This window comes from Rutilus rutilus, assembly GCF_951802725.1.
Source record: "Rutilus rutilus genome assembly, chromosome: 9".
Classification (NCBI taxonomy): Eukaryota; Metazoa; Chordata; class Actinopteri; order Cypriniformes; family Leuciscidae; genus Rutilus; species Rutilus rutilus.
Window position 1 is genome coordinate 32549784 of NC_140223.1, and position 16046 is coordinate 32565829.

Here is a 16046-nt window from a genome sequence, read left to right on the forward strand (position 1 = left end):
TTACTGTGACCTGTTTGGCTTTTGCAGTTGGGTCACTGTATTTTCACAGTATGCAAGTGCTGAATATACAGACATTCAATACTAGGCTATACAATATTCAGTAAAATAGGCTACTATACTTGCAGTGCATACATTATACAATTTAGGCTATTCACCATACTGCAAGTTGTCATTGCTATAGCCTACGTTTTTTTTTTAATGTAACTGCATTGTTTTTTTTTGTTTTTACAATATACTTTTTTCTGTAACTGCATATGCTTTGGATGCTGTGTTCTCCATTTTTTTGAACGAATGATCTGTGTTTATAATATAGCCTCGTTGTGTGTATGATCTAAAAGCATTGAAAGCATCAGAGTCAGAGGTTCTCTAAATGTGGTTTGAAAAATTGGTTATGTTTAAGGTTTTGAGAAAGTGATTCAAGGTTTAAGAAATGTATTTTAAGAATTCAGAAAAACTGTATCAATGTCTCAATAAAAAAGAGAGACCCAGAAGCGTTGCGTTTGTAAACAAACCGCGAGGGCTCCCCCTGTCGGACGCCATCTGTCGGGTACAATGAGGAACACTAAAACCTCCATAGACAATTTCAGGTAGTCGGACATATGAAATTAGAATTTCAAAAGTCATTTTCTAGTGCTAGGACAAATATAGGCCTGATTTATAACAGAATACTGAACTAAATATAACCAGATATAGATTCTACACTCTATGCGGCCTTTATGTCAGTTTCGATTTACCCTGTCAACAATACGTCAGCAAAAAAAAAAATGCTGGCTATATATTACATAACTATACAGACAGAAAGAGGAAAGGGATGAAATTTGACGCGGCTGTGATACGCATGCGCAGTGACGTGTGTGTACATTCTTGAGCGGAAAATGATGGCGATTATCCAGACGCTTGAAGAGCCTGAGCTCGCTATGGATGGAGGTGGCCGTGAAAACTAACAACACTTACGGGGAAAAGTTGTTTGCTTTGGAAGATAGTGATCTGTCTCGACCCTTGGACGTTTGCAGACTTCGGAAAAAGCGAGTGGATAAAGGCTGAGACTGTAAACTGGTGTAATATTCAAGTGTGAAAGAGCCACGTAGCTTATAGAGATCCAGATCACACACATACACACACTGGCCTAGTGCTTTTAAAGCCTCCACACATACACATCAACCTGAAGAAGAGGAGTGATCGGGAGAATAAGATATACAAAGCGGAACGAGCTGTTGGTGAGTCGATTCACGTTTGCAAATGATTTGGTTTTTATTAAATGTGCATTTGCACTGCATATGCTCACTACAGAGAATGCGCGTTTATTTACTCCACGCATTTAGATTTGATTGTGTAAGTGATCTCTCGTTTGAGTCACTTTTAATGTGCAATGATCTGCATATGTTTTAAAAGTGAATATGAAAGAAACAGAGTAGGGCCTGAAGTGCACACGTCAACGTCATCTGATCACAGAGCTGCAGATTAAATACTGCTGCAGTCACTATACTCACTCTGGCCGTGTCTCAAAAGCTACTGAGCTTTCTAGATAGACTGCATTTTTGAGCAGCGTGCGCGTGCAGCGTGCAGTTTGGTCTTCGTTGTCGCGTTAAAAAAAAAAAAAAAAAAGTATTCGATTTCGGCGTTTACATAACTAACTTGTGTCACCTAATGTTCGATTCGAACGTTCTTCGGCAATGCATGATGATGTTCCGAAAGTGTTCGATTGGAGGGTGCCGGTGATGGTGAGCAAAAATGTTCAATTTAAACTTTCACTTTGCGCTTTAAAATGTTCAGGTACAAAGTTCGAATGCATTTTCAATAACAAAAAAGTGGGTTCGAACGTTCTTGCATTTTGTTTGTTGCTGAAATGTTTCGATTTGAACGTTCGATTCGGGGCTAAATGTTTGGTTTGAACTTTTTTTGAATGTTCCTATGATGCACACAAATTATTAGTTCGTACTGGTCTGTGGTAATAGAAATGTTTTATTTGAAAGTTGATGGCCAAAAATGTTCGATTCAAATGTTCGGAAGTACCCAACAACAACGTTCTCTAGATAGGCAGCTTGAGACACAGTCACTGTTTTGTTTTAATTGTGCTCCTTTAAATTGGATCAATATAAATTGGATTTTTTTTTTTTTTTTTTTATAATCAATTCTAGTAATAGTTAACTAGCAGTTTCTCAATGCGTCAGTTTGAAGACCTAAAATCAGCCTTTGTTTTCTTAAAGTTTTAACATTAGGCACCATTGACCAAATTATGTTTATTTTAATTAGTTGACTAGGCTAATTATTGCTCTGAGCTGTGTAGTATTGTGTGTAGTTTGGGATTCTAATATTAAAGGTTAAGTGTGCCTTTTTCCACCGCCAGTGTCATCAAATTCAGAATTAATATAGTTATTATTATTATTATTATTATTATGGTCCCCTTGTCCACCATTGGTTGGACAAACAGAAAATCCCACCCCAAACACATGCTATTGGTTGGACTGATTGGGATGCTGGTTTGAAAGTGTCACAGGACTCAGCTTATAAATGTCTTTCTTATAATTGTTCTACATATTTCACTGAAATGGAAAGTATTTTGTAAAACACACACACACACACACACACACACACACACACACACACACACACACACACACACACACACACACACACACACACTTTACCTTTAAAAATCTACTCAGTCCAGCTTCATTCCCTGTTATAATCCAGTTTACCACAAGATGCCAGAAATGTTCAGTAATTCCTTTCTGGCAATATTGTGCTCACACCACCACCTACAATTATTATTCTTTTTTAGTTCACTTATACTATTAATAAAGTTTTTTGCCAAAAAAAAAAAAAAAACCCTGTCTGAAATGATCTGTTTTTAAGGGCCGGCTCCTTTAAGGCTTGTCAGTAAATGGCAACTGTTATGATTGGCTAACCCCATTGCATAGAAAACAGTATCACTGGCCACTTTCTATTGTATTTACAGGCAAAGCATTAGCTGTTGTCAGATCCAATACAGCTGGCTCAGAGCCATAGAGAGAAAGAGTTGCGACACTCCCATAGACCTCCGTTGTAAATAATGGCGGCGCTTTTAACCGCCTACTTCCGGGATATGAAGAGCGGAATAGTTCCAAACACTGTCATTTTGGCGTTGGACCCCATTCACTTACATTGCTGCGCGTCGAGTTGTTCCAGAGTTAAGTTGTTGAAATATCGACCTCTTTTGAATTGTCAACTGTCTATTTTGTATCAGAGGCCCTTTGCGATGCTTATACTGGTCTTCATTTGTACATGCACAGCGTAATTATTTATATTTTATGTTAGTTGTTTCAACCAATTTTCAAGCACTGCCTGCTAACATAGCTAGTTAGCTAGCGCGACTTCGTCAGTTAAGAGTTCGGTAATGAATCGCTGCCACCTTTATAGCAACTTTTATTTAATTTAATTTTTTGGGATATACTAACTTTTCATTATGTTTTATTGTCTTGAGTGAGGTGGCTTGTGAGAACAATGCTGGACCTCTAGGATTGTTGTTTCATGGATCACCTGCCCCTGATTTTTGCTTTTCTTGTTCACACAAGCACACATTTTTGTTGTCTGTCATTGTTTAATAAAAATAGTTTATTTGAAAACCTTCATTTGTATCAGCAATGCTTAAATTCGTTTTTAATCTGTTATAGTTTTGATAATGTGTATGGCTTAATATTAAAATAATATTCTTAGTCTTAACATGATAATGTTTCACGTTGTGGTCCTGGGGTGGCCACTTTCATCAGAAGAAGTGAGCTAGCTTAAGCGAACTCTGAACGGACCGCCACGGCAGACCTCTGCGTGATCACGAAGGTAGGCTAATGGCTGGATCAAAATTTATAAGCAAAATCACGGGAATCAATAGCCTAATACAGCCCAGTTGTGCTAAAATAAATATCATGAGACGTCCATCATCAGATGAATGATATGGAAAAGTTAAGTTAGAGCCGCTAAAGCCAGTGCTACTACCCATGCGAACATGAACACTAGCTTTTCCCTCCAAAAATATAGCCTAAAACCTGTCTCCAAATGCAAAACTGACATTAACAAAATGCAATAACAGCTGGAAAAGTACTTGGGGTGTGTTTTATTTTATATTTACCGTTCAATAATGCAATCGCTGCTGTCTGTCCCATAGAAGAGCATGACAGCCAGCGTATGTTTTGGAACTATTGGGGCTTACATGAACCACGTGACAGCCATAGCGGCGACATCAAAGAGTGTCGCAACTCTTTCTCTCTATGGCTCTGAGCTGGCTGCTTTATCTTTCAGTGCAAGTGTTTCTGTGAACTCTCCATCACACTGTGCCTCCTTTACAAAACAATCTGCAGTCAGATGCTTCGAACAAACATGTTAGTTGTGTTCAATCGGTGCATGACATCAAAGTACCGTGAGAGCAGACTAGTGGTTGACCGATATTTTACTTATTATTTAAAACATTTGAAATAAATAATTTGAATTGCATAAAATGAATAAAAACAAATCTGAAATTAGATGGAAACTTCTTGAATCTGTAATCCTGTAATTTTCATAAATAAAAAATATGAATAAAGTAAAGACAAGGTAATATTAATTGTACATACATTACACAGTGAAAATGACTCTTGACTCATTTAGTATACGCGGTTCTATGAATATACAAATGAGCCCCGCCTCCACTCACTCACACCAGCTCAGAGATCCACTCGTTGACCTGATTGGTTACAAGGTTGTTTGTGACGTCAGAAACACCAGCGATTTCAAACCGTGTTGTTAAGACTGTCTTTGGTTCCCTGCAGTTTTAAGGAGAATATAGTCAGCAATGGTGCTGACTTATGAATTTGCACATGGTTTGTCTTAAAGCATATTAAAAACAACACAGACATATAAACATTACATTTTTATTTTAAGGCATAACAATTTTTTTTCCAAGGAAAAAACATTTAAATATGTAATTTTAGTGATCAAATATGAGTTTAAAGGGATACAATGACTGACTACAGGGGGACTTTAAGTAACTGAATGCCAGTGGGCGGGGCCTAAGGTGCGTTGTCTTGATCTAGAGGCAGTCATATGCAAATTTATATACCCGTGTGATGTCACTCACAAATCTCACAATATCCAAATGAGATGTTTTTGATGCTTAATAAAATAAATGCTTGCAGGATGTTTTACTGGTACAAATACCTCTTATATGTAAAAAAAGCTCAAGGAAAATGAGATTTCTCATGTCATGACCCCTTTAAAGAATAGATAAAATTAGGGTTTTATGGTGAAGAAGACTAAATTAAAAATTTCACTAGCTTTCAGTTATTTAGTTTTTCACAGAATGACAGGCTAAAACCGAGGCTGTTTTACAGCTAGTTTTCCATCACGGCACTGCAGGACACTTGGTTATTTATTAATAGAGTCATGGCTAATAACTATGCAAACATCATTGCTTGTTTTAGACCGCTTCGTGCCGTTCTACATTTACTTATTTTGTTTTGAATGAGTACACTTTTCCCTGTAATATTATAGAGTCCACATTTACAGCTGCATGGTTATTTCTTTAAGTATCATTCCCAAATGTCTCTTTTTATTTATTTGCAACATGCTTTGCTTGGCATACAAGAAACTTTAAAATCACGTGTTGTACATTATATTCCCCGCTGCTTTAGAGCATGCATGCTTCCTTTTTCACCTGTCAATCACAGTGCGTATGTTATGCATCCGTGCTTTGATACAGATCTGTTATCCATCACAGCATTGAGCAAACTTGTTTTTCTCTTATCTTGGACACTGTGTTCTGAGGAAATGCATATATTTTAGATTGTGATGAGAGCTTTAGTTACACCACCACTGTCCACTATGGATGGGAAAAAAAATCGGTACAACATAGTATTATGATTAATATGATATTTTGCGTGAGGATATTGTATCAATACACGGATGCCGAGTGTTGATCTTTTCAGGGCTTGAATTTCGGCTTGGGATTGCGAGTACCTGTAGTTTCACAGTGTGAGTAAATCTAACTCTCTCTCTCTCTCTCTCTCTCTCTCTCTCTCTCTCTCTCTCTCTCTCTCTCTCTCTCTCTCTCTCTCTCTCTCTCTCTCTCTCTCTCTCTCTCTCTCTCTCTCTCTCTCTCTCTCTCTCTCTCTCTCTCTCTCTCTCTCTCTCTCTCTCTCTCTCTCTCTCTCTCTCTCTCTCTCTCTCGGTTGCAGCTTGTGCGTTCTTGCATATTTATGAACATTGACTTTGCAATGAAGGCTAAATAACTGTTACCAGCTTAATGGTACCAGTTGTCAAAGAAGAGTGTGGAAAGAGCGATGCAAAGCAGCATATCCCTTCTCCGTCATTTTTATTTTGGCTCTTGTTCTAAACTTTGCATGCAATGGCGTATTCGCTACTTCTTTTATCCTTCTAAGCAAATGTCCTGTATAGGTGCATAGTCACATCGCAGGATGTGTGCTGTCAAGAATAGGGATCGTAGTTGATCCATACGGACCAGGCACCCTGGTTCGAAACGCACGTGATTCTAACCATCATTTACGCATTTTTGGTTGTTAGTTTAAACATTCAAGCTATTTTAGCTGTTTTCTGTGTGCACGAACAGAATTGACGTCGCAAACACGTCTCCTTGCCCTTGAACAGACACACACACACAAAATAATGTCAAAATGCCCGTCTCTGTGAGGATCCGCGTAAACGCAGTCGCTTATGTGATCAAACAATTGAGAAAGAGAACAGATGCTTGTCATTGTATTGGATATGTGCATTCGGTCTTAAAGTGACGGCAGCCTAATATTCCTTCTGCTGTCTTTAGTAATCAAACAGCAGAATACAGAGAGAAAATCACTTTTGTAGCTTTGAACGCTTAGTTCACCAAAAAAATGAATTTAGTCACCCTCAAGCCATCCTAGGTGTATATGACTTTCTTCTTTCAGCCAAACACAGAGTAATATTAAAGAATAGCCTGGCTCTTCCAAGCTTTATAATGGGAGTGAATGGTACCTTAGATTTTAAAGCCCCAAAAAAGCGCATCCATCCATCATAAAAGTAATCCATACGGCTCCACAGGGTTGATAAATGCCTTCTGAAGCAAAGCGATACGTATTTGTATGATAAATATCCATATTTATAACTTTATAAACTATAATCACTGGCTTCTGGTGACGGCTGTTCGCAAGTCTAGTTCCAGAAAAGATTAATTATATTTAATTCACACAGTGAAGACTATCCGGTGTCAGTTTTTTTTCCAATATCGTGCAGCCATAATCTGCTGTTCAGTATACTTTGAAAGTATGCAGACATGAATGCGGAACACAGAAAATGAAGTGTGCCCAGGCTATTAGAAGGAAACTGTCTACATAATATGCCATACCTACACTGTCACTGCTCGTTCATAATCATAATACAAGTTTGACAAGAAAGACAGCAGCAGTCAAATGTGTCTAATGCTGTGAGAGAGTGAAGAAGGCTACAATTTATTACAATTAATACAATATATACAATTTGATTTTAAGAGTGTAGCCGGTTGGCTGTTTAAAGATTGTATATAATTTGCAGGCTTTAGTGAGCCGCTGTCAATATGCTGTGTATTGAAATCACTTTTGAATCCGCGGTTGCTTTTCACTTTCACTTGCTGCGACTCTGCAGCTTGTGTTGAATGGAGAAAAGAAGCTTTCAGTTTATAACTGTCAGATGCCAAAATAACAGTTTTTAACTCTTGTCCAACTGAAGTAATGGTTTTTTATTTCTATAAAAAAGCAAACCAACGTTGAGTGCGGTGCTACGGTGGGCAAGTAACGTAATCTGTGTACGGCCGAACACCAGCAGCAAGCCTAACATGAAGATGTGAAGTTAACAGACTGAGAACTTCATCTTATTCGATAAAAAACATACGTAGACAAACAAAGGGGACATTCGCAGTTGAAAAAACGGTAATGAATCACAATATATCGTTATATGTGACCAATTTGTGGCAATAATCAACATTACATTGTATGGGTCAAAATTATAGATTTTTCTTTTATTCCAAAAATCATTAGGATATTAAGTAAAGATCATGATCCATGAAGATATTTTGTAAATTTCCTACCACAAATATACAAAACATTTATTTGTGTGAGTGAATGCAGCACAATCGCACACATAAATGGACAACTTTAAAGGCGATTTTCTCAATGTTTCAATTTTTTTGCACCCTCAGATTCCAGATTTTCAATAGTTGCATCTCAGCCAAATATTGCCCTATCCTAACAAACCATACATCAATGGAAAGCTTATTTATTCAGCTTTCAGATACATTTTGTGGTCCAGGGTCACATATACACTGCCTGACCAGAAAAAAAAAAGTCGCTGTTTGCATTTAAATGGGCAAAAGATGGGCAAAATTCTTAGCCTGACGTCGTCATACTCAATTCTAGTCAGAATGTGAGTCTGATACTTCTCCATTGAGCTTTGATTATGGGGCGTGTTTCAAACGAACCAGGAAAAAAAATTCCTCTGCACTCAATTGGATAGACCTACAACCAATCAGAGCAACGGAGTAAGTGACGTATGTTTTTCATTCATGTTTCCGATCGCGGTTCTCTGTTCCTCTTTTAAAATTAATGCGCTGTCGATATCTTCTATAACAGACGCGATGGCGGAATCTACACATGATGTTTTATAAACAAATTTCAGGAGGAGCACATTCAAATAATCAATCCAATCAACCGTCTATCAGCATGAGAGGAAAGCATATATTTATTCACTCGGTCAACTCACCTAACATGACAGTTTTCAGCATCCCTGCACTCACTCTTGGCTTGTTCTTCCACAGCCAGGAATACGGGGGGAGTACTTTGGGTTCGGGCCGAATACCGAGCCCGGAGCCTCTCCTCAGACAGCACGCCAAATATGCATTTATTCTATCTGACTTATTTGTAAGCGTGAACTCGTGAAATCTCAATTCTTCAGCGGCAGTCATTTGAATTCAACCCAAGCGCTCGTTGATGACGTGGATGATGACGTTACCGTTGCTTATCTGTCCATCATCGTATAAAGCCCGCCCTGACAATTTGATTGGTCCGAACAATTTTTGTTCGGGCATAATAGCTCCTCAACGGAGCGAGTCCAGACCGAACTTCCCAACCAAAAAATATTGTGGGCGGGGTTCGGGCTGGCACCCAGGCTACAAAATTCTATGATTGGATCATTATTGCAGTGATTATTATGTTTCTAGCATGTTATATGTTTGGCAACAGTTCTTCTAACCCTAACTGATGGAGTGTGTAGCTTTTCATTTCTTATACCACCATGTAGGAAGACACATCATGGCCATATTCCAGGATGACATTGTCAAGATTCATCAGGCTCAAACTGTGAAAGAATGGTTGTGAGGAGCATGAAGAATCATTTTCACACATGAATTGGCACCTCTGAGTCCAGACCTTCAATTCCCTGAAAGTCTTTGGGATGTGCTGGAGCCTGGAGGAGACTTTACAGAGTGCTGGACTCTTGCATTGCCAATACAAGATCTCGACCAAACATGTATGCACCTCTTGATGGAATAAATCAATGTTGTGGTGTTATATCCACCAAGAGGGTGCCAACCAGTCCTGATGAATCTTGACATTGTCATCCCGGAATATGGCCATGATGTGTCTCTTCCTACATGGTTGTCTAAGAAATGAAAAGCTACACACTTCAGGTGTGGATTAGAAGAACTGTTGCCAAACATATAACATGATATAAACATCATAACCACTGCAATAATGATTCAATCATAGACTCTTAAGCTGTTGCCCATTTAAAGCCATTTAAATAAAATATTGCAAAATGTTTAAAAATGCAATATTTCGTGGCTTAAAGGATTAGTTCATTTAAAAAAAAAAATGTTGCTGATAATTTACTCACGATGTCATCCAAAATATCCATGTCTTTCTTTCCTCAGTCGAAAAGAAATTATGGTTTTTGAGGAAAACATTCCAGGATTTTTCTACACAGAATGGACTTCAATGGCAACCAACTATTCCAATGTTCAAAGAAGGTTCAAATGTCCGTCTCAATGCAGCTTCAAAGTCTCGACGTGATCCCAGTCGAGAAATAAGGGTCTTATCTAGCGAAACGATCGGTCATTTTCAAAAAAATAAAAAATTTTTAAAAAAAATAAAAATATATATATATATATATACTTTTTAACCACAAATGCTTGTTGTGTACCATCTCTGAGATGTGCCACATATTACGTCATCACGTTGGAAAGGTCACACATTTTTTTTAATTAATAATAATAATAATAATAATAATAATAATAAATTAAAACAAAGATGTCGGACAATTTTGAAGTTGGAGGAGAAAATTTGATGAAATTTTTCGCCCTTTCCTACCTTTTTGAACCGGAGTACACAGACAAATAACTTAGACAGATGGCATCTCAGAGATGGTACACAATGAGCATTTGTGGTTAAAAAGTGTATATATATAATTTTTTTTTTTTTTTTGAAAATGACAGATCGTTTCGCTAGATAAGACCCTTATTTCTCGACTGGGATCATGTCGAGACTTTGAAGCTGCATTGAGATGGACATTTGAACCACCTTTGAACATTGGTATAGTTGGTTGCAATTGAAGTCCATTATATGGAGAAAAATCCTGGAATGTTTTCCTCAAAAACCTTAATTTCCTTTTGACTAATGAAAGAAAGACATGGATATCTTGGATGACATCGGGGTGAGTAAATTATCCACAACATCTTTTTTTTTTAAAGAATCTTTAAGAATCGTGATATCATTTCATGGGGCCTCTAGCGATTCCCATCCCTACTGTCCAATTGAGTTTTCCAGTCCTTTAATGATCTAACATGTTGTAATTGTGGCGGTCACACAAGCTTTATGAAGTCGCTAGGAAAACCACCGGATTTCAAATACAAACAGAAGGACACTCACAATGGCTTTCTAAACCATTTATATCCCATTTAGTCAGAAGATGAGAATTGCACTGGTCACCGTTTGCATTACAAGTGGTTTGTGGTGGGCCTAAAAGATGATCAGCTGCAGCTCGACAGCTGCGTGAGGCAAACTGGGACTGAAACTACCCTGTTTGGACAGTCTGAAAACTCCTGTTCTAACCACTGAAACTGATACGTTGACGCACAATCAGAAAGTTAGTTTGCAAGAACATCTGATAAGCTGACATTTTGCCAGATTTTATTATAACTACGTGGGGATGTCTTCTTGCTCTTGAGGCTTGTTCTCAAAAATTTGGTGTCGATTTCAAGTATGGTTTCTCGAATCTTTTGTTTTACATATTGCATAACTAGCTTCATGACCTACTTAAAAAAAAAAAAAAAATGAAAAGCTTAAATTGGATTTTTACTAAATTTCCACAATTCAACAAAAACAAGGCATCAAATTAATAAAACTTGACCACTATTTGGCTGCGGTGGGAACAGAGTCTTATTTTCTCACCATAATATCTATTTTTTTCTCTCCTGTAATTTCTGCTCAGATCATTTACATTTCATTCTTGCATCTGCACAAGGGACTTTCTGATTCACTCTCCAGAATGTTTTTCTTTTAACTGAAAGGCAGATGTTGTCAAGCTTGATGCTTTCTGTCTTCCTGGTTCTTCAGTCAGAATCTTGAATCGAGGTTTCAATGGCTGTGTACACCCAAGTTCTCATGTTCTTCCTTACAGGTTCAGAAATCATAAAAAAAAGAAAAAAGAAGCCTATTGGTAGGCAATAGGCTATTTTTCCTCTCTCTCTTTCACTTCCCGAAACGAAGCACTAATGCAACAAAATAAAGCGCACATGATGTGCATTAGGTGTGTAATTCATACTTTATTCCTGTGTAGCCACAGAGAATGATGGGAAATGCAGTCTCATAAACCTGCTACATGACTAGTGTTTTCTTGCAAGGTCTTCTTCATAAACAGTAGTGCAAACTAAATTATTCAGTCAACATTCACAATTCCAATTGATTATAATCAATAGCAATTTGCTTCCACCGTAATTCTGTATTCGACACGACCTCAATGACTTCAAGTCATTTCCCACCGGTAATTACGACTTTATGGTTCATGTGCACTCAAGTCGTAAATACGATCATTACGACAACGCGGCACAAATCCCGTTCAGTTTACACAGTGACAAACGCTTTCTACACCCGAACTCGCCCACAAATTATTCAGGTAGTGACAATCTTTACAGAATGTACAAAACCAAACTAAGAGACTAATTGTAAATGTGATGTGTGTTAACAGAACCTACGGTTCTGTCTTCCATCAACAATATTTAGCTTCAACTTTCAGTTTGTACTTCCCAATGTGACTACAAATGAAGGGTAATATACAGTACCGTTTAAAAGTTTGCGGTCATTACGATTTATTTCAAGTTTTTTTTTTTACTTAAAAATTTGCAGCACAGCTTTATTCAACATTGGTACTACTAAGAAGAATTTTTTTCTTGAGCTGTAAATCAGCATTTTATAATGATTTCTGAAGAATATGACTGAGTAATGATGCTTTAATCACAGGATTATCACAGACAAAATATATTAAAATGGAAAACCATTAAAATGGCCCCTGGTTCAATTATTCAAGGCAAATAAACATTTAGTAAAACAAAGAAATGAAAGACTTATTTTGACATGCCATTCATTGTCAGTTCCTGAGTTACAGCAGTTCAGTTCAATATAAAATCCCGTTTCAAGGTTTCGCAGAGAACTCGGTAAACAAACAGTGAAAGAAAATTTTGCTCTTGACATCAGACACATGAATTTGAATAAGCTGTTAGAAAAAAGCCACAAAAAAAAAAATGCTGCGTCACTCATTAAAAACTTCCCTTTCAAAAAGCACAGTTTAAAGGGATAGTTCACCCCTAAATGAAAATTGTCATTATTTATTAAGAACCAAACAACTTTGGACCCTGTTGAAAAAAAACTTCATCTTTTCATCTTTTATGTTCCACAGAAGAAAGTCAGTCATGCAGTTTTGGAATGACGTGAGGATGAGTAAATGATGACGAAACTGTTTGGTGAACTGTCCCTTTGAAGTGATCACATGACCTTTCTCATTTCCACTTTAAGCTTAATCATCCTAATATCATGTATGTAAACGTACTGTCCAGTGCAGAAATTAAGATATGTGCATCACAGTGCTGCTGATGATAACGTATTGCATGCCATAAGCTTCAGTTTCTCTCTGTAGATTGTATTTTTGCTGGGTTTTTTTGTGTGTTTTTTTTGCAGCATTTAATAAGAAAAATTCTAATGATTGCATTCTTAGCAGGTTATTTTCATCCCTTACAATGAAATGTCAACTCTCGTTCAAAGCAAAATCAAGAAAGGCCACTGGAACTTTGGGAAATTCCTCGTTCTCCCACACACCAAATTGGATTTTCCCCTCTGAGCCTCACCGTTGTAATCCAATTTTTTTTACTTTTTAGCTGTCATATTTGAGTTAAAGTTATGCTTTTACCTGGTGTTTAAACATAAATGTGTGTCGGCAGTGTGTACACAACCACCCTATAACGGTAAAAATCCCATTCTTCATCTTCATTAGTTTACTATCTGTTTAACAGTCCTGTTATTTAAGAGAACTGTTATACAAAGTAGACAGTATATGAAAAAGTATTAGCGTTTGCCGTCTGGTTGTTGCCCAGTGTTGCTAGCTGAGCAGAAATACATAATCATGTTTCGTTGGTCCCCTCAAAGTTGCGTTGAATTTTCTCCTTTTGGTTGGGAGGTCCATCTATCACTGTTTTCCATGTTCGTAGAGTTAGTTTGTGGAGTAAATATATAGGCTGTGAACACTGCTTTTTAAAAATGGCGGGTGCTGGTGTTTCACGTGTGTTCGACCAATCAGTGAACACACGTCTCTGAAGTAGTTGTGATTCGCCTCTCACAACGTAACGTTTTAAGCATGCAGAATAATGTAAGTGGACTTTAAAAAAAATTTTTTATAATTTATCGCGGCTTTGTACGATTACGTAATCGTGGCATCCGTAATCGTAATCGCGCGATTAGAAATTCGATTAATTGTTCAGCTGCGCTACTTTTCCGTTTGCTTTTCTATGTTAATGAACTAGATTGACGTGTTTGACTTGCACTCGCGTCTACGGCGTTCTAAAAACATTTAGGCCTAAATGTAAGCATTTTTTTATTTAAAATTTGAATTGCATATACCATTTCCATCCATTTGGATTACCTTGTTTTTAACACAATCTAATCAACTTTAAGTGATACATATTTGTCAGACATGCATATATTTCTATAGTAGTACTAATTAACTATGTTTTAAATGCACAATAACCAGATTTGTTTATCATCAATAAATTCAATCAATCAATAAAACTTTTCTTATACATTTTAACTGATTTAATATGGCCTTTTCCATATTAATGTTTTCATGTTTTAACCATGTTCATACTTTTTAAATGAACGGAGTACTTCAATGCCACAGCTAAAACTATTAGCTCAGCTAATAAAGTTAAAACGTAATTAACATTAAATACAAGTGAAAAGTCAGTAATAAAAGAACAGATACACAAATTAAAAAGCATAGATAAATAAAATATAACAAAGTAACAAATAAAGTAAGGTCTAACTAACAGTAGTACTCTGGTACAGAAATGTAATGTGTAAAATAACACTGCATTGTGTTCACATCTTTGTTAAAGCTGTGTTTTGTTGTTTTATTAAAGCAGGTATTTAAAGGCTGCCGTCACTTTAAGACCGAATGCACGGATCCAATATGATACACATCCGATTTGTTTCACAGCTGTTTAAGTTCACTTAAGTCATAAATGACTGAGTTTACGTGAATACTTTCCAAAACTTGTATTTTAAAGGTCCCATTGCATGGATTATTTTATTATTTTAGAATGTTTCCTGGGGTGCCCTTATAATGTTAGTATGTTTTTTAGATCAAAAGTTGTTATAATTTAGAAATAAAAGCATTATTTCCTAGCCTGATTTCATCCTCTGATTTGAACGCTCTGTTTGAAGGGGCGTGTCTGCTTTGAGACTTCAGTGTAAACGCCCACTGCTGTGATTGGCTGACATGCTTGCATATGAAATATCTAGCATTACATGTGGAACTCTCTCGAAAACTTTTACTATTACAGCTATTATACGTTTTTACTATTACAGCTATCGGGATTAACGAATCGTGAGAAGTTTAAGTATTTAGATCTATTCCCATCACATAAAAGGTTGCAGTGATGAGCATTGAGCAAATGACAGCCTGTTGATCGCGTGAAAAAAGATCTTATTGCAACGCAGTTTCTGTACTCTCATTAATGCTTTCACCAATGCAAACATGAGATAAGTACAGTAAGAGCTTCGTTGTGCAGCGTAACAGCGTCATTGATTTCACAACGAGTTTTGGCAAGTGTCCAGATAAACTCGCGCTGTGTGATTGACAGCTTGGGCGATTGGAAAGGGATTGTTCTTTGATCGCTTTCTGTATATATATTAATCACAGTTTAAGTAAGATTATTTTCATCCGACTAAGAGAAACGATGTGAAGTTGATCGCTACTTCCGTAGTAAATCACTACTTACCGCTTGCTGGAATATAGTTGGAATTGCCCCCTTCTTCAGTATGAGACGCTGAGAGAAGCCTGCTTGATATGGCCTTGAACATGGGCTGGCATATGCACATTTTTGGAGGCGTACATATTAATGATCACAGTCGGTGTTATGTGGAGATTCGCCTATTTTTCAGGGGTGTTTTTCAAAAACGGGATTTAAATAAGCAGGAGAAAACAATGGTGTTTGAGACTCACTGTATGTCATGTCCATGTACTGAACTCTTGTTATTTAACTATGCCAAGATAAATTCAATTTCAAATTCTAGGGCACCTTTAAGATAATTTTGTGTATATGTGTCTGTTCAAGCTAAAGAAGAAACAGCGTGTGAGTACCGAATTGAGTTCTCTTTTGCCTGGTTTAATAGTGGTTTAAAATCGCTTGAATGTTAAATTGGCAAGAATTAGAAACCACGAATAATCCACGAATAACACGCGTGCCGATCTGTGGTGCCCGTTTCGTACGGATCAACTACGCTTTGTTACAGCACTATTAATAACGACGA

At 37.1% G+C, this 16046-nt stretch overlaps 1 protein-coding gene across 2 annotated transcripts in view; it reads left to right on the top strand.

The window, feature by feature from the left end:
* The first annotated feature begins 205 nt into the window (after positions 1 to 205).
* Positions 206 to 16046, top strand: part of fndc3a (fibronectin type III domain containing 3A) — a 95429-nt gene continuing 79588 nt past the window's right edge. For both annotated transcript variants that reach the window (XM_084419230.1, XM_084419233.1), the window contains exon 1: positions 206 to 1217. The gene's annotated coding sequence lies outside the window, so the exon portion shown is untranslated. The remainder of the gene's footprint in view (positions 1218 to 16046) is intronic.